Source organism: Ascaphus truei, chromosome 3, assembly GCF_040206685.1.
Source record: "Ascaphus truei isolate aAscTru1 chromosome 3, aAscTru1.hap1, whole genome shotgun sequence".
Classification (NCBI taxonomy): Eukaryota; Metazoa; Chordata; class Amphibia; order Anura; family Ascaphidae; genus Ascaphus; species Ascaphus truei.
Genome location: NC_134485.1, coordinates 154,330,942 through 154,354,923, shown reverse-complemented (window position 1 = coordinate 154,354,923; position 23,982 = coordinate 154,330,942).

The following is a 23,982-nucleotide window of genomic DNA, read 5'->3' as shown; positions in this document are numbered from 1 at the left end:
TCTCGGGTGTCCCCAATGATCTTCCCATCTTTCCCCATTTTCCCAAGTGCCTCCCATGATCTTCCCATCGATCTCCATTTTCCCCAGCATCACCCATGATCATCCCATCGTTCTCCATTTTCCCCAGCGTCGCCCATGATCTTCCCATTGTTCCCCATTTTCCCCAGCGTCCCCCATGATCTTCCCATCCTTCCCCATTTTCTCAAGCATCCCCCATGATCTTCCCATCCTTCCCCATTTTCTCCAGCATCCCCCATGATCTTCCCATCTTTCCCAATTTTCCCCAACGTCCCCCATGATATTTCCATCCTTCCCATTTTCCCTAGCGTCCCCTATGATTATCCCATCGTTCCCCATTTTCCCCAGCGTCCCCAATGATCTTCTAATCATTCCCCATTTTCCCCAGCGTCCCACATGATCTTCCCATCCTTCCCCATTTTCCCCAGCGTCCCCCATGATCTTCCCATTGTTCCCCATTTTCCCCAGCATCCCCCATGATCTTCCCATCATTCCCAATTTTCCCCAGCATCCCCTTAACCTTCCCATCCTTCCCCATTTTCCCCAGCGTCCCCATGATCTTCCCATCCTTCCCCAATTTCCCCAGCGTCCCCCATGATCTTCCCATCGTTCCCCATTTTCCCCAGCATCCCCCATGATCTTCCCATCCTTCCCCATTTTCCCCAGCGTCCCCCATGATCTTCCCTTCATTCCCCATTTTCTCAAGCATCCCCCATGATCTTCCCATTGTTCCCCATTTTCTCCAGCATCCCCCATGATCATCCCATCTTTCTCTATTTTCCCCAGCATCCCCCATGATCTTCCCATCCTTCCCCAATTTCCCCAGTGTCCTCCATGATATTCCCATCGTTCCCCATTTTCCCCAGCGTCCCACATGAGCACCGCATCATTCTCCATTTTCCCCAGTGTCCCCATGATCTTCCCATCGTTCCCCATTTTCCCGAGCGTCCCCCATGATCTTCCCATCCTTCCATATTTTCCCAAACATCCCCATGATCTTCCCATCGTTCCCCATTTTCCCCAGCATTCCCCATGATCTTCCCATTGTTCCCCATTTTCCCCAGTGTCCCCCATGATCTTCCAATCCTTCCCCATTTTCCCCAGCGTCCTCCATGAAATTCCCATCATTCCCCATTTTCCCCAGCGTCCCCCATGAGAACCGCATCATTCTCCATTTTCCCCAGTGTCCCCATGATCTTCCCATCCTTCCCCAATTTCCCCAGTGTCCCCCATGATCTTCCCACTGTTCCCCATTTTCCCCAGCGTCCCCCATTATCTTCCCATCATTCCCCATTTTCCCCAGCATCCCACATGAACTTCCCACTGTTCCCCATTTTCCCCAGCATCCCCCATGATCTTCCCATCATTTCCCATTTTCCACAGCATCCCACATGATCTTCCCATCCTTCCCCAATTTCCCCAGCCTCCCCCATGACATTCCCATTGTTCCCCATTTCCCCAGCACTCTCCATGATCATCACATCCTTCCCAATTTTCCCCAGCATCCCCCATGATCTTCCCATTCTTCCCCATTTTCCCCAGTGCCCCCATGAACTTCCCATCGTTCCCCATTTTCCCCAGCATCCCACATGATCTTCCCATTGTTCCCCATTTTCCCCAGCGTCCCCCATGATCTTTCCATACTTCCCTATTTTCCCCAGAGTCTCCCATGAACTTCCCATCCTTCCCCATTCCCCCAGCAACCCCCCTGATCTTACCATTGTTCCCCATTTTCCCAAGCGTCCCCCATGATCTTCCCATCATTCCCCATGTCCCCAGCATTCCCCATGATCTTCCCATTTTCCCCCATTTTCCCCATCATCACCCATGATCTTCCCATCCTTCTCCATTTTCCCCAGCGTACCCCAAGATCTTCCCATCGTTCCCCATGTTCCCCAACGTCCCGCATGATTTTCCCATCCTTCCCCATTTTCTCCAGCATCCCCCATGATCTTCCCATCCTTCCCCATTTTCCACAGTGACCCCCATGATCTTCCCATCATTACCCATTTCCCCCAGCATCCCCCATGATCTTCCCATTGTTCCCCATTTTCCCCAGCGTCCCCCATGATCTTCCCATCGTTCCCCATTTTCCCCAGCATCCCCCATGATATTCCCATTGTTCCCCATTTTCCCCAGCGTCCCCCATGATCTTCCCATCCTTCCCCATTTTCTCAAGCATCCCCCATGATCTTCCCATCCTTCCCCATTTTCTCCAGCATCCCCCATGATCTTCCCATCTTTCCCTATTTTCCCCAGCATCCCCCATGATCTTCCCATCCTTCCCCAATTTCCCCAGCGTCCTCCATGATATTCCCATCGTTCCCCATTTTCCCCAGCGTCCCACATGAGCACTGCATCATTCTCCATTTACCCCAGTGTCCCCATGATCTTCCCATCGTTCCCCATTTTCCCGAGCGTCCCCCATAATCTTCCCATCGTTCCCCATTTTCTCCAGCATCCCCCATGATCTTCCCATTGTTCCCCATTTTCCCCAGCGTCCCCCATGATCTTCCCATCCTTCCCCATTTTCCCAAACGTCCCCCATGATCTTCCCATCATTCCCCATTTTCCCCATCGTCCCCCATGATCTTCCCATCCTTCCCCATTTTCCCCAGCGTACCCCATGATCATCCCATCCTTCCCGAATTTCCCCAGCGTCCCCCATGATCTTCCCATTCTTCCTCATTTTCCCCAGCGTCCCCCATGATCTTCCCATCCTTCCCCATTTTCCCCAACATCCCCCATGATTTTCCCATCCTTCCCCATTTTCTCCAGCATCCCCCATGATCTTCCCATCGTTCCCCATTTTCCCGATCGTCCCCCATGAACTTCCCATCCTTCCCCATTTTCCCCAGCGTACCCCATGATCTTCCCATCCTTCCCGAATTTCCCCAGCGTCCCCCATGATCTTCCCATTCTTCCTCATTTTCCCCAGCGTTCCCCATGATCTTCCCATCCTTCCCCATTTTCCCCAATGTCCCCCATGATTTTCCCATCCTTCCCCATTTTCCCCAGCATCCCCCATGATCTTCCCATCCTTCCCCATTTTCTCAAGCATCCCCCATGATCTTCCCATCGTTCCCCATTTTCCTCAACGTCCCCCATGATTTTCCCATCCTTCCCCATTTTCTCCAGCATCCCCCATGATCTTCCTATCCTTCCCCAATTTCCAAAGTGACACCCATGATCTTCCCATCGTTCCCCATTTTCCACAGCGCCACCCATGATCTTCCCATTGTTCCCCATTTTCCCCAGCGTCCCCATGATCTTCCCATCCTTCCCCATTTTCCCCAGCATCCCCCATTATCTTCCCACCATTCCCCATTTTCCCCAGCGTCCCCCATGATCTTCCCATTGTTCCCCATTTTCCCCAGCATCCCCCATGATCTTCCCATCCTTCCCCATTTTCTCAAGCATCCCCCATGATCTTCCCATCCTTCCCCATTTTCTCCAGCATCCCCCATGATCTTCCCATCATTCTCCATTTTACCCAGCGTCCCCCATGATCTTCCCATCCTTCCCCATTTTCTCCAGCATCCCCCATGATCTTCCCATCGTTCCCCATTTTCTCCAGCGTCCCCCATGATCTTCCCATTGTTCCCCATTTTCCCCAGCGTCCCCCATGATCTTCCCATCCTTCCCCATTTTCCCAAACGTCCCCCATGATCTTCCCATCGTTCCCCATTTTCCCCAGCGTCCCCCATGATCTTCCCATCCTTCCCCATTTTCTCAAGCATCCCCCATGATCTTCCCATCCTTCCCCATTTTCTCCAGCATCCCCCATGATCTTCCCATCTTTCCCTATTTTCCCCAGCATCCCCCATGATCTTCCCATCCTTCCCCAATTTCCCCAGCGTCCTCCATGATATTCCCATCGTTCCCCATTTTCCCCAGCGTCCCACATGAGCACTGCATCATTCTCCATTTACCCCAGTGTCCCCATGATCTTCCCATCGTTCCCCATTTTCCCGAGCGTCCCCCATAATCTTCCCATCGTTCCCCATTTTCTCCAGCATCCCCCATGATCTTCCCATTGTTCCCCATTTTCCCCAGCGTCCCCCATGATCTTCCCATCCTTCCCCATTTTCCCAAACGTCCCCCATGATCTTCCCATCATTCCCCATTTTCCCCATCGTCCCCCATGATCTTCCCATCCTTCCCCATTTTCCCCAGCGTACCCCATGATCATCCCATCCTTCCCGAATTTCCCCAGCGTCCCCCATGATCTTCCCATTCTTCCTCATTTTCCCCAGCGTCCCCCATGATCTTCCCATCCTTCCCCATTTTCCCCAACATCCCCCATGATTTTCCCATCCTTCCCCATTTTCTCCAGCATCCCCCATGATCTTCCCATCGTTCCCCATTTTCCCGATCGTCCCCCATGAACTTCCCATCCTTCCCCATTTTCCCCAGCGTACCCCATGATCTTCCCATCCTTCCCGAATTTCCCCAGCGTCCCCCATGATCTTCCCATTCTTCCTCATTTTCCCCAGCGTTCCCCATGATCTTCCCATCCTTCCCCATTTTCCCCAATGTCCCCCATGATTTTCCCATCCTTCCCCATTTTCCCCAGCATCCCCCATGATCTTCCCATCCTTCCCCATTTTCTCAAGCATCCCCCATGATCTTCCCATCGTTCCCCATTTTCCTCAACGTCCCCCATGATTTTCCCATCCTTCCCCATTTTCTCCAGCATCCCCCATGATCTTCCTATCCTTCCCCAATTTCCAAAGTGACACCCATGATCTTCCCATCGTTCCCCATTTTCCACAGCGCCACCCATGATCTTCCCATTGTTCCCCATTTTCCCCAGCGTCCCTATGATCTTCCCATCCTTCCCCATTTTCCCCAGCATCCCCCATTATCTTCCCACCATTCCCCATTTTCCCCAGCGTCCCCCATGATCTTCCCATTGTTCCCCATTTTCCCCAGCATCCCCCATGATCTTCCCATCCTTCCCCATTTTCTCAAGCATCCCCCATGATCTTCCCATCCTTCCCCATTTTCTCCAGCATCCCCCATGATCTTCCCATCATTCTCCATTTTCCCCAGCGTCCCCCATGATCTTCCCATCCTTCCCCATTTTCTCCAGCATCCCCCATGATCTTCCCATCGTTCCCCATTTTCTCCAGCGTCCCCCATGATCTTCCCATTGTTCCCCATTTTCCCCAGCGTCCCCCATGATCTTCCCATCCTTCCCCATTTTCCCAAACGTCCCCCATGATCTTCCCATCGTTCCCCATTTTCCCCAGCATTCCCCATGATCTTCCCATTGTTCCCCATTTTCCCCAGTGTCCCCCATGTTCTTTCCATACTTCCCTATTTCCCCCAGAGTCTCCCATGTACTTCCCATCCTTCCCCATTTCCCCAGCGACCCCCATGATCTTACCATTGTTCCCCATTTTCCCCAGTGTCCACCATGATCTTCCCATCGTTCCCCATTTTCCCAAGCATCCCCCATGATCTTCCCATTATTCCCCATTTTCCCCAGCATTCCCCATGATCTTCCCATCCTTCCCCATTTTCCCCATCGTCCCCCATGATCTTCCCATCCTTCCCCATTTTCCCCAGCGTACCCCATGATCTTCCCATCCTTCCCAAATTTCCCCATCGTCCCCCATGACCTTCCCATTCTTCCTCATTTTCCCCAGCATCCCCCATGATCTTCCCATCCTTCCCCATTTTACCCAGTGTCCCCCATGATCTTCCCATCATTCCCCATTTTCCCCAGCATCCCCCATGATCTTCCCATCATTCCCCATTTTCACCAGCGTCCACTATGATTTTCCCATCTTTCCCCATTTTCCCCAACATCCCCCATGATTTTCCCATCCTTCCCCATTTTCTCCAGCATCCCCCATGATCTTCCCATCGTTCCCCATTTTCCCCATCGTCCCCCATGATCTTCCCATCCTTCCCCATTTTCCCCAGCGTACCCCATGAATTTCCCATCCTTCCTGAATTTCCCCAGCGTCCCCCATGATCTTCCCATTCTTCCTCATTTTCCCCAGCTTCACCCATGATCTTCCCATCCTTCCCCATTTTCCCCAACGTCCCCCATGATTTTCCCATCCTTCCCCATTTTCTCCAGCATCCCCCATGATCTTCCCATCGTTCTCCATTTTCCCCAGCGTCCCCCATGATCTTCCCATTGTTCCCCATTTTCCCCAGCATCCCCCATGATCTTCCCATCCTTCCCCATTTTCTCAAGCATCCCCCATGATCTTCCCATCGTTCCCCATTTCCCTCAACGTCCCCCATGATTTTCCCATCCTTCCCCATTTTCTCCAGCATCCCCCATGATCTTCCTATCCTTCCCCAATTTCCAAAGTGACCCCCATGATCTTCCCATCGTTCCCAATTTTCCCCAGCGCCCCCCATGATCTTCCCATCCTTCCCCATTTTCCCCAGCATCCCCCATTATCTTCCCATCGTTCCCCATTTTCTCCAGCGTCCCCCATGATATTCCCATTGTTCCCCATTTTCCCCAGCACACCCCATGATCTTCCCATCCTTCCCCATTTTCCCCAGCATTCCCCATAAACTTCCCATCGTTCCCCATTTTCCCCAGCATCCCACATGATCTTCCCATTGCTCTTCATTTTCCCCAGCATCCCCCATGATCTTCCCATCCTTCCCCATTTTCTCAAGCATCCCCCATGAACTTCCCATCGTTCCCCATTTTCCTCAACGTCCCCCATGATTTTCCCATCCTTCCCCATTTTCTCCAGCATCCCCCATGATCTTCCTATCCATAACCAATTTCCAAAGTGAGCCCCATGATCTTCCCATCGTTCCACATTTTCCCCAGCGTCCCCCATGATCTTCCCATCCTTCCCCATTTTCCCCAACATCCCCCATGATTTTCCCATCCTTCCCCATTTTCTCCAGCATCCCCCATGATCTTCCCATCGTTCCCCATTTTCCCGATCGTCCCTCATGAACTTCCCATCCTTCCCCATTTTCCCCAGCGTACCCCATGATCTTCCCATCCTTCCCGAATTTCCCCAGCGTCCCCCATGATCTTCCCATTCTTCCTCATTTTCCCCAGCGTTCCCCATGATCTTCCCATCCTTCCCCATTTTCCCCAATGTCCCCCATGATTTTCCCATCCTTCCCCATTTTCCCCAGCATCCCCCATGATCTTCCCATCCTTCCCCATTTTCTCAAGCATCCCCCATGATCTTCCCATCGTTCCCCATTTTCCTCAACGTCCCCCATGATTTTCCCATCCTTCCCCATTTTCTCCAGCATCCCCCATGATCTTCCTATCCTTCCCCAATTTCCAAAGTGACACCCATGATCTTCCCATCGTTCCCCATTTTCCACAGCGCCACCCATGATCTTCCCATTGTTCCCCATTTTCCCCAGCGTCCCCATGATCTTCCCATCCTTCCCCATTTTCCCCAGCATCCCCCATTATCTTCCCACCATTCCCCATTTTCCCCAGCGTCCCCCATGATCTTCCCATTGTTCCCCATTTTCCCCAGCATCCCCCATGATCTTCCCATCCTTCCCCATTTTCTCAAGCATCCCCCATGATCTTCCCATCCTTCCCCATTTTCTCCAGCGTCCCCCATGATCTTCCCATCCTTCCCCATTTTCCCAAACGTCCCCCATGATCTTCCCATCGTTCCCCATTTTCCCCAGCATTCCCCATGATCTTCCCATTGTTCCCCATTTTCCCCAGTGTCCCCCATGTTCTTTCCATACTTCCTTATTTTCCCCAGAGTCTCCCATGTACTTCCCATCCTTCCCCATTTCCCCAGCGACCCCCATGATCTTACCATTGTTCCCCATTTTCCCCAGTGTCCACCATGATCTTCCCATCGTTCCCCATTTTCCCAAGCATCCCCCATGATCTTCCCATTATTCCCCATTTTCCCCAGCATTCCCCATGATCTTCCCATCCTTCCCCATTTTCCCCATCGTCCCCCATGATCTTCCCATCCTTCCCCATTTTCCCCAGCGTACCCCATGATCTTCCCATCCTTCCCAAATTTCCCCATCGTCCCCCATGACCTTCCCATTCTTCCTCATTTTCCCCAGCGTCCCCCATGATCTTCCCATCCTTCCCCATTTTACCCAGTGTCCCCCATGATCTTCCCATCATTCCCCATTTTCCCCAGCATCCCCCATGATCTTCCCATCATTCCCCATTTTCACCAGCGTCCACTATGATCTTCCCATCTTTCCCCATTTTCCCCAACATCCCCCATGATTTTCCCATCCTTCCCCATTTTCTCCAGCATCCCCCATGATCTTCCCATCGTTCCCCATTTTCCCCATCGTCCCCCATGATCTTCCCATCCTTCCCCATTTTCCCCAGCGTACCCCATGAATTTCCCATCCTTCCTGAATTTCCCCAGCGTCCCCCATGATCTTCCCATTTTTCCTCATTTTCCCCAGCTTCACCCATGATCTTCCCATCCTTCCCCATTTTCCCCAACGTCCCCCATGATTTTCCCATCCTTCCCCATTTTCTCCAGCATCCCCCATGATCTTCCCATCGTTCTCCATTTTCCCCAGCGTCCCCCATGATCTTCCCATTGTTCCCCATTTTCCCCAGCATCCCCCATGATCTTCCCATCCTTCCCCATTTTCTCAAGCATCCCCCATGATCTTCCCATCGTTCCCCATTTCCCTCAACGTCCCCCATGATTTTCCCATCCTTCCCCATTTTCTCCAGCATCCCCCATGATCTTCCTATCCTTCCCCAATTTCCAAAGTGACCCCCATGATCTTCCCATCGTTCCCAATTTTCCCCAGCGCCCCCCATGATCTTCCCATTGTTCCCCATTTTCCCCAGCGTCCCCCATGATCTTCCCATCCTTCCCCATTTTCCCCAGCATCCCCCATTATCTTCCCATCGTTCCCCATTTTCTCCAGCGTCCCCCATGATATTCCCATTGTTCCCCATTTTCCCCAGCACACCCCATGATATTCCCATCCTTCCCCATTTTCCCCAGCATTCCCCATAAACTTCCCATCGTTCCCCATTTTCCCCAGCATCCCACATGATCTTCCCATTGCTCTTCATTTTCCCCAGCATCCCCATGATCTTCCCATCCTTCCCCATTTTCTCAAGCATCCCCCATGATCTTCCCATCGTTCCCCATTTTCCTCAACGTCCCCCATGATTTTCCCATCCTTCCCCATTTTCTCCAGCATCCCCCATGATCTTCCTATCCTTAACCAATTTCCAAGTGAGCCCCATGATCTTCCCATCGTTCCACATTTTCCCCAGCGCCCCCCATGATCTTCCCATTGTTCCCCATTTTCCCCAGCATCCCCCATGATCTTCTCATCGTTCCCCATTTTCCCCAGCGTCCCCCATGATCTTCCCATCCTTCCCCATTTGCCCCAGCATCCCCCATTATCTTCCCATCGTTCCCCATTTTCTCCAGCGTCCCCCATGATATTCCCATTGTTCCCCATTTTCCCCTGCACGCCCCATGATCTTCCCATCCTTCCCCATTTTCCCCAGCATTCCCCATAAACTTCCCATCGTTCCCCATTTTCCCCAGCATCCCACATGATCTTCCCATTGCTCTTCATTTTCCCCAGCATCCCCCATGATATTCCCATTGCTCCCCATTTTCCCCAGCATCCCCCATGATATTCCCATCGTTCCCCATTTTCCCCAGCATCCCTCATGATCTTCCCACCCTTCCCCAATTTCCCCAGCATCCCCCATGATCTTCCAATCCTTCCAGAATTTCGCCAGCGTCCCCCAAGATCTTACCATCATTCCCCATTTTCCCCAGCGTCCGCCACGATCTTCCCATCATTCCCCATTTTAACCCAGCGTCCCACATGATCTTCCCATCCTTCCCCATTTTCCCCAGCGTCCCCCATGAACTTCCCATAGTTCCCCATTTTCCCCAGCGTCCCCCATGATCTTCCCATTGCTCCCCATTTTCCACAGCATCCCCCATGATCTTCCCAACCTTCCCCATTTTCCCCAGCATCCCTATGATCTTCCCATCCTTCCCCAATTTCCCCAGCGTCCCCCATGATCTTCCCATTCTTCCTCATTTTCCCCAGTGTCCCCCATGATCTTCCCATCCTTCCCCATTTTACCCAGCGTCCCCCATGATCTTCCCATCAATCCCCATTTTCCCCAACATCCCCCATGATCTTCCCATCATTCCCCATTTTCCCCAGCGTACACCATGATCTTCCCATCTTTCCCCATTTTCCCCAACGTCCCCCATGATTTTCCCATCCTTCCCCATTTTCTCCAGCATCCCCCATGATCTTCCCATCCTTCCCCATTTTCCACAGTGACCCTCATGATCTTCCCATCATTCCCCATTTTCCCCAGCGTCCCCCATGATCTTCCCATCGTTCCCCATTTTCCCCAGCGTCCCCCATGATCTTCCCATTGTTCCCCATTTTCCCCAGCATCCCCCATGATCTTCCCATCCTTCCCCATTTTCTCCAGCATCCCCCATGATCTTACCATCTTTCCCTATTTTCCCCAGCATCCCCCATGATCTTCCCATCCTTCCCCAATTTCCCCAGCGTCCCCCATGATCTTCCCATCATTCCCCATTTTCCCCAGCGTCCCCCATGATCTTCCCATCATTCCCCATTTTCCCCAGCATCCCCATGATCTTCCCATCGTTCCCCATTTTGCCGAGTGTCCCCCATGATCTGCCCATCGTTCCCCATTTTCTCCAGCTTCCCCCATGATCTTACCATTGTTCCCCATTTTCCCCAGCGTCCCCCATGATCTTCCCATCCTTCCCCATTTTCCCAAACGTCCCCCATGATCTTCCCATCGTTCCCCATTTTCCCCAGCATTCCCCATGATCTTCCCATTGTTCCCCATTTTCCCCAGTGTCCCCCATGATCTTTCCATCCTTCCCTATTTTCCCCAGAGTCTCCCATGTACTTCCCATCCTTCCCCATTTCCCCAGCGACCCCCATGATCTTACCATTGTTCCCCATTTTCCCCAGTGTCCACCATGATCTTCCCATCGTTCCCCATTTTCCCAAGCATCCCCCATGATCTTCGCATCATTCCCCATTTTCCCCAGCATTCCCCATGATCTTCCCATTGTTCCCCATTTTCCCCATCGTCCCCCATGATCTTCCCATCCTTCCCCATATTCCCCAGCGTCCCCCATGACCTTCCCATTCTTCATCATTTTCCACAGCGTCCCCCATGATCTTCCCATCCTTCCCCATTTTACCCAGCGTCCCCCATGATCTTCCCATCATTCCCCATTTTCCCCAGCATCCCCCATGATCTTCCCATTATTCCCCATTTTCCCCAGCGTCAACCATGATCTTCCCATCTTTCCCCATTTTCCCCAACATCCCCCATGATTTTCCCATCTTTCCCCATTTTCTCCAGCATCCCCCATGATCTTCCCATCCTTCCCCATTTTCCACAGTGACCCTCATGATCTTCCCATCCTTCCCCATTTTCTCAAGCATCCCCCATGATCTTCCCATCGTTCCCCATTTTCCTCAACGTCCTCCATGATCTTCCCATCTTTCCCCATTTCCCCCAACGTCCCCCATGATTTTCCCATCCTTCCCCATTTTCTCCAGCATCCCCCATGATCTTCCCATCCTTCCCCATTTTCCACAGTGACCCTCATGATCTTCCCATCATTCCCCATTTTCCCCAGCGTCCCCCATGATCTTCCCATCGTTCCCCATTTTCCCCAGCGTCCCCCATGATCTTCCCATTGTTCCCCATTTTCCCCAGCATCCCCCATGATCTTCCCATCCTTCCCCATTTTCTCCAGCATCCCCCATGATCTTACCATCTTTCCCTATTTTCCCCAGCATCCCCCATGATCTTCCCATCCTTCCCCAATTTCCCAAGCGTCCCCCATGATCTTCCCATCATTCCCCATTTTCCCCAGCATCCCCCATGATCTTCCCATCATTCCCCATTTTCCCCAGCGTCCCCCATGATCTTCCCATCGTTCCCCATTTTCCCGAGCGTCCCCCATGATCTTCCCATCGTTCCCCATTTTCTCCAGCGTCCCCCATGATCTTCCCATTGTTCCCCATTTCCCCTAGCGTCCCCCATGATCTTCCCATCGTTCCCCATTTTCCCCAGCGTCCCCCATGATCTTCCCATTGTTCCCCATTTTCCCCAGCATCCCCCATGATCTTCCCATCCTTCCCCAATTTCCCCAGCGTCCCCCATGATCTTCCCATCATTCCCCATTTTCCCCAGCATCCCCCATGATCTTCCCATCATTCCCCATTTTCCCCAGCGTCCCCCATGATCTTCCCATCGTTCCCCATTTTCCCGAGCGTCCCCCATGATCTTCCCATCGTTCCCCATTTTCTCCAGCGTCCCCCATGATCTTCCCATTGTTCCCCATTTCCCCTAGCGTCCCCATGATCTTCCCATCGTTCCCCATTTTCCCAAGCATCCCCCATGATCTTCCCATCATTCCCCATTTTCCCCAGCATTCCCCATGATCTTCCCATTGTTCCCCATTTTCCCCATCGTCCCCCATGATCTTCCCATCCTTCCCCATATTCCCCAGCATCCCCCATGACCTTCCCATTCTTCCTCATTTTCCCCAGTGTCCCCCATGAACTTCCCATCCTTCCCCATTTTACCCAGCGTCCCCCATGATCTTCCCATCATTCCCCATTTTCCCCAGCATCCCCCATGATCTTCCCATTATTCCCCATTTTCCCCAGCGTCAACCATGATCTTCCCATCTTTCCCCATTTTCCCCAACATCCCCCATGATTTTCCCATCCTTCCCCATTTTCTCCAGCATCCCCCATGATCTTCCCATCCTTCCCCATTTTCCACAGTGACCCTCATGATCTTCCCATCCTTCCCCATTTTCTCAAGCATCCCCCATGATCTTCCCATCGTTCCCCATTTTCCTCAACGTCCTCCATGATTTTCCCATCCTTCCCAATTTCCCCAGCGTCCCCCATGATCTTCCCATTGTTCCCCATTTTCCCCAGCATCCGCCATGATCTTCCCATCCTTCCCCATTTTCTCAAGCATCCCCCATGATCTTCCCATCGTTCCCCATTTTCCTCAACGTCCCCCATGATTTTCCCATCGTTCCCCATTTTCCCCAGCATCCCCCATGATCTTCCTATTGTTCCCCATTTTCCCCAGCGTCCCCCATGATCTTCCCATCCTTCCCCAATTTCCCCAGCATCCCCCATGATCTTCCCATCATTCCCCATTTTCCCCAGCATCCCCCATGATCTTCCCATCCTTCCCCATTTTCTCAAGCATCCCCCATGATCTTCCCATCGTTCCCCATTTTCCTCAACGTCCCCCATGATTTTCCTATCATTCCCCATTTTCCCCAGCATCCCCCATGATCTTCCCATTGTTCCCCATTTTCCCCAGCGTCCCCCATGATCTTCCCATCCTTCCCCAATTTCCCCAGCGTCCCCCATGATCTTCCCATCATTCCCCATTTTCCCAAACGTCCCCCATGATCTTTCCATCCTTCCCTATTTTCCCCAGAGTCTCCCATGTACTTCCCATCCTTCCCCATTTCCCCAGTGACCCCCATGATCTTACCATTGTTCCCCATTTTCCCCAGTGTCCACCATGATCTTCCCATTCTTCCTCATTTTCCCCAGTGTCCCCCATGAACTTCCCATCCTTCCCCATTTTACCCAGCATCCCCCATGATCTTCCCATCATTCCCCATTTTCCCCAGCATCCCCCATGATCTTCCCATCATTCCCCATTTTCCCCAGCATCCCCCATGATCTTCCCATCCTTCCCCATTTTCTCAAGCATCCCCCATGATCTTCCCATCGTTCCCCATTTTCCTCAACGTCCCCCATGATTTTCCTATCATTCCCCATTTTCCCCAGCATCCCCCATGATCTTCCCATTGTTCCCCATTTTCCCCAGCGTCCCCCATGATCTTCCCATCCTTCCCCAATTTCCCCAGCGTCCCCCATGATCTTCCCATCATTCCCCATTTTCCCAAACGTCCCCCATGATCTTTCCATCCTTCCCTATTTTCCCCAGAGTCTCCCATGTACTTCCCATCCTTCCCCATTTCCCCAGTGACCCCCATGATCTTACCATTGTTCCCCATTTTCCCCAGTGTCCACCATGATCTTCCCATTCTTCCTCATTTTCCCCAGTGTCCCCCATGAACTTCCCATCCTTCCCCATTTTACCCAGCATCCCCCATGATCTTCCCATCATTCCCCATTTTCCCCAGAATCCCCCATGATCTTCCCATTATTCCCCATTTTCCCCAGCGTCAACCATGATCTTCCCATCTTTCCCCATTTTCCCCAACGTCCCCCATGATTTTCCCATCCTTACCCATTTTCTCCAGCATCCCCCATGATCTTCCCATCCTTCCCCATTTTCCCAAACGTCCCCCATGATCTTCCCATCGTTCCCCATTTTCCCCAGCATTCCCCATGATCTTCCCATTGTTCCCCATTTTCCCCAGTGTCCCCCATGATCTTTCCATCCTTCCCTATTTTCCCCAGAGTCTCCCATGTACTTCCCATCCTTCCCCATTTCCCCAGCGACCCCCATGATCTTACCATTGTTCCCAATTTTCCCCAGTGTCCACCATGATCTTCCCATCGTTCCCCATTTTCCCAAGCATCCCCCATGATCTTCGCATCATTCCCCATTTTCCCCAGAATTCCCCATGATCTTCCCATTGTTCCCCATTTTCCCCATCGTCCCCCATGATCTTCCCATCCTTCCCCATATTCCCCAGCGTCCCCCATGACCTTCCCATTCTTCCTCGTTTTCCCCAGCGTCCCCCATGATCTTCCCATCCTTCCCCATTTTACCCAGCGTCCCCCATGATCTTCCCATCATTCCCCATTTTCCCCAGCATCCCCCATGATCTTCCCATTATTCCCCATTTTCCCCAGCGTCAACCATGATCTTCCCATCTTTCCCCATTTTCCCCAACATCCCCCATGATTTTCCCATCTTTCCCCATTTTCTCCAGCATCCCCCATGATCTTCCCATCCTTCCCCATTTTCCACAGTGACACTCATGATCTTCCCATCCTTCCCCATTTTCTCAAGCATCCCCCATGATCTTCCCATCGTTCCCCATTTTCCTCAACGTCCTCCATGATCTTCCCATCTTTCCCCATTTCCCCCAACGTCCCCCATGATTTTCCCATCCTTCCCCATTTTCTCCAGCATCCCCCATGATCTTCCCATCCTTCCCCATTTTCCACAGTGACCCTCATGATCTTCCCATCATTCCCCATTTTCCCCAGCATCCCCCATGATCTTCCCATCGTTCCCCATTTTCCCCAGCGTCCCCCATGATCTTCCCATTGTTCCCCATTTTCCCCAGCATCCCCCATGATCTTCCCATCCTTCCCCATTTTCTCCAGCATCCCCCATGATCTTACCATCTTTCCCTATTTTCCCCAGCATCCCCCATGATCTTCCCATCCTTCCCCAATTTCCCCAGCGTCCCCCATGATCTTCCCATCATTCCCCATTTTCCCCAGCGTCCCCCATGATCTTCCCATCATTCCCCATTTTCCCCAGCGTCCCCCATGATCTTCCCATCGTTCCCCATTTTCCCGAGCGTCCCCCATGATCTTCCCATCGTTCCCCATTTTCTCCAGCGTCCCCCATGATCTTCCCATTGTTCCCCATTTCCCCTAGCGTCCCCCATGATCTTCCCATCGTTCCCCATTTTCCCCAGCGTCCCCCATGATCTTCCCATTGTTCCCCATTTTCCCCAGCATCCCCCATGATCTTCCCATCCTTCCCCAATTTCCCCAGCGTCCCCCATGATCTTCCCATCATTCCCCATTTTCCCCAGCGTCCCCCATGATCTTCCCATCATTCCCCATTTTCCCCAGCGTCCCCCATGATCTTCCCATCGTTCCCCATTTTCCCGAGCGTCCCCCATGATCTTCCCATCGTTCCCCATTTTCTCCAGCGTCCCCCATGATCTTCCCATTGTTCCCCATTTCCCCTAGCGTCCCCCATGATCTTCCCATCGTTCCCCATTTTCCCAAGCATCCCCCATGATCTTCCCATCATTCCCCATTTTCCCCAGCATTCCCCATGATCTTCCCATTGTTCCCCATTTTCCCCATCGTCCCCCATGATCTTCCCATCCTTCCCCATATTCCCCAGCATCCCCCATGACCTTCCCATTCTTCCTCATTTTCCCCAGTGTCCCCCATGAACTTCCCATCCTTCCCCATTTTACCCAGCGTCCCCCATGATCTTCCCATCATTCCCCATTTTCCCCAGCATCCCCCATGATCTTCCCATTATTCCCCATTTTCCCCAGCGTCAACCATGATCTTCCCATCTTTCCCCATTTTCCCCAACATCCCCCATGATTTTCCCATCCTTCCCCATTTTCTCCAGCATCCCCCATGATCTTCCCATCCTTCCCCATTTTCCACAGTGACCCTCATGATCTTCCCATCCTTCCCCATTTTCTCAAGCATCCCCCATGATCTTCCCATCGTTCCCCATTTTCCTCAACGTCCTCCATGATTTTCCCATCCTTCCCAATTTCCCCAGCGTCCCCCATGATCTTCCCATTGTTCCCCATTTTCCCCAGCATCCCCCATGATCTTCCCATCCTTCCCCATTTTCTCAAGCATCCCCCATGATCTTCCCATCGTTCCCCATTTTCCTCAACGTCCCCCATGATTTTCCCATCGTTCCCCATTTTCCCCAGCATCCCCCATGATCTTCCCATTGTTCCCCATTTTCCCCAGCGTCCCCCATGATCTTCCCATCCTTCCCCAATTTCCCCAGCGTCCCCCATGATCTTCCCATCATTCCCCATTTTCCCCAGCATCCCCCATGATCTTCCCATCCTTCACCATTTTCTCAAGCATCCCCCATGATCTTCCCATCGTTCCCCATTTCCCTCAACGTCCCCCATGATTTTCCTATCGTTCCCCATTTTCCCCAGCATCCCCCATGATCTTCCCATTGTTCCCCATTTTCCCCAGCGTCCCCCATGATCTTCCCATCCTTCCCCAATTTCCCCAGCGTCCCCCATGATCTTCCCATCATTCCCCATTTTCCCAAACGTCCCCCATGATCTTCCCATCATTCCCCATTTTCCCCAGCGTCCCCCATGATCTTCCTATCATTCCCCATTTTCCCGAGCGTCCCCCATGATCTTCCCAACATTCCCCATTTTCTCCAGCGTCCTCCATGATCTTCCCATTGTTCCCCATTTTCCCCAGCAACCCCCATGATCTTCCCATCCTTCCCCATTTTCCCAAACGTCCCCCATGATCTTCCCATCGTTCCCCATTTTCCCCAGGATTCCCCATGATCTTCCCATTGTTCCCCATTTTCCCCAGTGTCCCCCATGATCTTTCCATCCTTCCCTATTTTCCCCAGAGTCTCCCATGTACTTCCCATCCTTCCCCATTTCCCCAGTGACCCCCATGATCTTACCATTGTTCCCCATTTTCCCCAGTGTCCACCATGATCTTCCCACTGTTCCCCATTTTCCCAAGCGTCCCCCATGATCTTCCCATCATTCCCCATTTTCCCCAGCATTCCCCATGATCTTCCCATTGTTCTCCATTTTCCACATCGTCCCCCATGATCTTCCCATCCTTCCCCATTTCCCCCAGCGTACCCCATGATCTTCCCATCCTTCCCGAATTTCCCCAGCGTCCCCCATGATCTTCCCATTCTTCCTCATTTTCCCCAGCATCCCCCATGATCTTCCCATCCTTCCCCATTTTACCCAACGTCCCCCATGTTCTTCCCATCATTCCCCATTTTCCCCAGCATCCCCCATGATCTTCCCATCATTCCCCATTTTCCCCAGCATCCACCATGATCTTCCCATCTTTCCCCATTTTCCCCAACATCCCCCATGATTTTCCCATCCTTCCCCATTTTCTCCAGCATCCCCATGATCTTCCCATCCTTCCCCATTTTCCACAGTGACCCTCATGATCTTCCCATCCTTCCCCATTTTCTCAAGCATCCCCCATGGTCTTCCCATCGTTCCCCATTTTCCTCAACGTCCTCCATGATTTTCCCATCCTTCCCAATTTCCCCAGCGTCCCCCATGATCTTCCCATTGTTCCCCATTTTCCCCAGCATCCCCCATGATCTTCCCATCCTTCCCCATTTTCTCAAGCATCCCCCATGATCTTCCCATCGTTCCCCATTTTCCTCAACGTCCCCCATGATTTTCCCATCGTTCCCCATTTTCCCCAGCATCCCCCATGATCTTCCCATTGTTCCCCATTTTCCCCAGCGTCCCCCATGATCTTCCCATCCTTCCCCAATTTCCCCAGCATCCCCCATGATCTTCCCATCATTCCCCATTTTCCCCAGCATCCCCCATGATCTTCCCATCCTTCCCCATTTTCTCAAGCATCCCCCATGATCTTCCCATCGTTCCCCATTTTCCTCAACGTCCCCCATGATTTTCCTATCGTTCCCCATTTTCCCCAGCATCCCCCATGATCTTCCCATTGTTCCCCATTTTCCCCAGCGTCCCCCATGATCTTCCCATCCTTCCCCAATTTCCCCAGCGTCCCCCATGATCTTCCCATCATTCCCCATTTTCACAAACGTCCCCCATGATCTTCCCATCATTCCCCATTTTCCCCAGCATCCCCCATGATCTTCCTATCATTCCCCATTTTCCCGAGCGTCCCCCATGATCTTCCCAACATTCCCCATTTTCTCCAGCTTCCCCCATGATCTTCCCATTGTTCCCCATTTTCCCAAACGTCCCCCATGATCTTCCCATCGTTCCCCATTTTCCCCAGCATTCCCCATGATCTTCCCATTGTTCCCCATTTTCCCCAGTGTCCCCCATGATCTTTCCATTCTTCACTATTTTCCCCAGAGTCTCCCATGTACTTCCCATCCTTCCCCATTTCCCCAGTGACCCCCATGATCTTACCATTGTTCCCCATTTTCCCCAGTGTCCACCATGATCTTCCCATCGTTCCCCATTTTCCCAAGCGTCCCCCATGATCTTCCCATCATTCCCCATTTTCACCAGCATTCCCCATGATCTTCCCATTGTTCCCCATTTTCCCCATCGTCCCCCATGATCTTCCCATCCTTCCCCATTTCCCCCAGCGTACCCCATGATCTTCCCATCCTTCCCGAATTTCCCCAGCGTCCCCCATGATCTTCCCATTCTTCCTCATTTTCCCCAGCATCCCCCATGATCTTCCCATCGTTCCCCATTTTACCCAACGTCCCCCATGATCTTCCCATCATTCCCCATTTTCCCCAGCATCCCCCATGATCTTCCCATCATTCCCCATTTTCCCCAGCATCCACCATGATCTTCCCATCTTTCCCCATTTTCCCCAACATCCCCCATGATTTTCCAATCCTTCCCCATTTTCTCCAGCATCCCCCATGATCTTCCCATCCTTCCCCATTTTCCACAGTGACCCTCATGATCTTCCCATCCTTCCCCATTTTCTCAAGCATCCCCCATGATCTTCCCATCGTTCCCCATTTTCCTCAACGTCCTCCATGATTTTCCCATCCTTCCCAATTTCCCCAGCGTCCCCCATGATCTTCCCATTGTTCCCCATTTTCCCCAGCATCCCCCATGATCTTCCCATCCTTCCCCATTTTCTCAAGCATCCCCCATGATCTTCCCATCGTTCCCCATTTTCCTCAACGTCCCCCATGATTTTCCCATCGTTCCCCATTTTCCCCAGCATCACCCATGATCTTCCCATTGTTCCCCATTTTCCCCAGCGTCCCCCATGATCTTCCCATCCTTCCCCAATTTCCCCAGCGTCCCCCATGATCTTCCCATCATTCCCCATTTTCCCCAGCATCCCCCATGATCTTCCCATCCTTCCCCATTTTCTCAAGCATCCCCCATGATCTTCCCATCGTTCCCCATTTTCCTCAACGTCCCCCATGATTTTCCTATCGTTCCCCATTTTCCCCAGCATCCCCCATGATCTTCCCATTGTTCCCCATTTTCCCCAGCGTCCCCCATGATCTTCCCATCCTTCCCCAATTTCCCCAGCGTCCCCCATGATCTTCCCATCATTCCCCATTTTCCCAAACGTCCCCCATGATCTTCCCATCATTCCCCATTTTCCCCAGCATCCCCCATGATCTTTCCATCCTTCCCTATATTCCCCAGAGTTTCCCATGTACTTCCCATCCTTCCCCATTTCCCCAGTGACCCCCATGATCTTACCATTGTTCCCCATTTTCCCCAGTGTCCACCATGATCTTCCCATCGTTCCCCATTTTCCCAAGCGTCCCCCATGATCTTCCCATCATTCCCCATTTTCCCCAGCATTCCCCATGATCTTCCCATTGTTCCCCATTTTCCCCATCGTCCCCCATGATCTTCCCATCCTTCCCCATTTCCCCCAGCGTACCCCATGATCTTCCCATCCTTCCCGAATTTCCCCAGCGTCCCCCATGATCTTCCCATTCTTCCTCATTTTCCCCAGCATCCCCCATGATCTTCCCATCCTTCCCCATTTTACCCAACGTCCCCCATGATCTTCCCATCATTCCCCATTTTCCCCAGCATCCCCCATGATCTTCCCATCATTCCCCATTTTCCCCAGCATCCACCATGATCTTCCCATCTTTCCCCATTTTCCCCAACGTCCCCCATGATTTTCCCATCCTTCCCCATTTTCTCCAGCATCCCCCATGATCTTCCCATCCTTCCCCATTTTCCACAGTGACCCTCATGATCTTCCCATTGTTCCCCATTTTCCCCAGCGTCCCCCATGATCTTCCCATCCTTCCCCATTTTCCCAAACGTCCCCCATGATCTTCCCATCGTTCCCCATTTTCCACAGCATTCCCCATGATCTTCCCATTGTTCCCCATTTTCCCCAGTGTCCCCCATGATCTTCCCATTCTTCCCTATTTTCCCCAGAGTCTCCCATGTACTTCCCATCCTTCCCCATTTCCCCAGCGACCCCTATGATCTTACCATTGTTCCCCATTTTCCCCAGTGTCCACCATGATCTTCCCATCGTTCCCCATTTTCCCAAGCATCCCCCATGATCTTCCCATCATTCCCCATTTTCCCCATCGTCCCCAATGATCTTCCCATCCTTCCCCATTTTCCCCAGCGTACTCCATGATCTTCCCATCCTTCCTGAATTTCCCCACCGTCCCCCATGACCTTCCCATTATTCAACATATTCCCCAGCGTCCCCCATGATCTTCCTATCCTTCCCCATTTTACCCAGCGTCCCCCATGATCTTCCCATCATTCCCCATTTTCCCCAGCATCCCCCATGATCTTCCCATCATTCCCCATTTTCCCCAGCGTCCCCCATGATCTTCCCATCTTTCCCCATTTTCCCCAACATCTCCCATGATTTTCCCATCATTCCCCATTTTCCCCAGTGTCCACCATGATCTTCCCATCGTTCCCCATTTTCCCAAGCGTCCCCCATGATCTTCCCATCATTCCCCATTTTCCCCAGCATTCCCCATGATCTTCCCATTGTTCCCCATTTTCCCCATCATCCCCCATGATCTTCCTATCCTTCCCCATTTTACCCAGCGTCCCCCATTATCTTCCCATCATTCCCCATTTTCCCCAGCATCCCCCATGATCTTCCCATCATTCCCCATTTTCCCCAGCGTCCCCCATGATCTTCCCATCATTCCCCATTTTCCCCAGCATCCCCCATGATCTTCCCATCCTTCCCCATTTTCTCAAGCATCCCCCATGATATTCCCATCGTTCCCCATTTTCCTCAACGTCCCCCATGATTTTCCTATCGTTCCCCATTTTCCCCAGCATCCCCCATGATCTTCCCATTGTTCCCCATTTTCCCCAGCGTCCCCCATGATCTTCCCATCCTTCCCCAATTTCCCCAGCGTCCCCCATGATCTTCCCATCATTCCCCATTTTCCCAAACGTCCCCCATGATCTTCCCATCATTCCCCATTTTCCCCAGCGTCCCCCATGATCTTCCTATCATTCCCCATTTTCCCGAGCGTCCCCCATGATCTTCCCATTGTTCCCCATTTTCCCCAGCAACCCCCATGATCTTCCCATCGTTCCCCATTTTCCCGAGCGTCCCCCATGATCTTCCCATCGTTCTCCATTTTCTCCAGCGTCCCCCATGATCTTCCCATTGTTCCCCATTTCCCCTAGCGTCCCCCATGATCTTCCCATCGTTCCCCATTTTCCCAAGCATCCCCCATGATCTTCCCATCATTCCCCATTTTCCCCAGCATTCCCCATGATCTTCCCATTGTTCCCCATTTTCCCCATCGTCCCCCATGATCTTCCCATCCTTCCCCATATTCCCCAGCATCCCCCATGACCTTCCCATTCTTCCTCATTTTCCCCAGTGTCCCCCATGAACTTCCCATCCTTCCCCATTTTACCCAGCGTCCCCCATGATCTTCCCATCATTCCCCATTTTCCCCAGCATCCCCCATGATCTTCCCATTATTCCCCATTTTCCCCAGCGTCAACCATGATCTTCCCATCTTTCCCCATTTTCCCCAACATCCCCCATGATTTTCCCATCCTTCCCCATTTTCTCCAGCATCCCCCATGATCTTCCCATCCTTCCCCATTTTCCACAGTGACCCTCATGATCTTCCCATCCTTCCCCATTTTCTCAAGCATCCCCCATGATCTTCCCATCGTTCCCCATTTTCCTCAACGTCCTCCATGATTTTCCCATCCTTCCCAATTTCCCCAGCGTCCCCCATGATCTTCCCATTGTTCCCCATTTTCCCCAGCATCCCCCATGATCTTCCCATCCTTCCCCATTTTCTCAAGCATCCCCCATGATCTTCCCATCGTTCCCCATTTTCCTCAACGTCCCCCATGATTTTCCCATCGTTCCCCATTTTCCCCAGCATCCCCCATGATCTTCCCATTGTTCCCCATTTTCCCCAGCGTCCCCCATGATCTTCCCATCCTTCCCCAATTTCCCCAGCGTCCCCCATGATCTTCCCATCATTCCCCATTTTCCCCAGCATCCCCCATGATCTTCCCATCCTTCACCATTTTCTCAAGCATCCCCCATGATCTTCCCATCGTTCCCCATTTCCCTCAACGTCCCCCATGATTTTCCTATCGTTCCCCATTTTCCCCAGCATCCCCCATGATCTTCCCATTGTTCCCCATTTTCCCCAGCGTCCCCCATGATCTTCCCATCCTTCCCCAATTTCCCCAGCGTCCCCCATGATCTTCCCATCATTCCCCATTTTCCCAAACGTCCCCCATGATCTTCCCATCATTCCCCATTTTCCCCAGCGTCCCCCATGATCTTCCTATCATTCCCCATTTTCCCGAGCGTCCCCCATGATCTTCCCAACATTCCCCATTTTCTCCAGCGTCCTCCATGATCTTCCCATTGTTCCCCATTTTCCCCAGCAACCCCCATGATCTTCCCATCCTTCCCCATTTTCCCAAACGTCCCCCATGATCTTCCCATCGTTCCCCATTTTCCCCAGGATTCTCCATGATCTTCCCATTGTTCCCCATTTTCCCCAGTGTCCCCCATGATCTTTCCATCCTTCCCTATTTTCCCCAGAGTCTCCCATGTACTTCCCATCCTTCCCCATTTCCCCAGTGACCCCCATGATCTTACCATTGTTCCCCATTTTCCCCAGTGTCCACCATGATCTTCCCACTGTTCCCCATTTTCCCAAGCGTCCCCCATGATCTTCCCATCATTCCCCATTTTCCCCAGCATTCCCCATGATCTTCCCATTGTTCTCCATTTTCCACATCGTCCCCCATGATCTTCCCATCCTTCCCCATTTCCCCCAGCGTACCCCATGATCTTCCCATCCTTCCCGAATTTCCCCAGCGTCCCCCATGATCTTCCCATTCTTCCTCATTTTCCCCAGCATCCCCCATGATCTTCCCATCCTTCCCCATTTTACCCAACGTCCCCCATGTTCTTCCCATCATTCCCCATTTTCCCCAGCATCCCCCATGATCTTCCCATCATTCCCCATTTTCCCCAGCATCCACCATG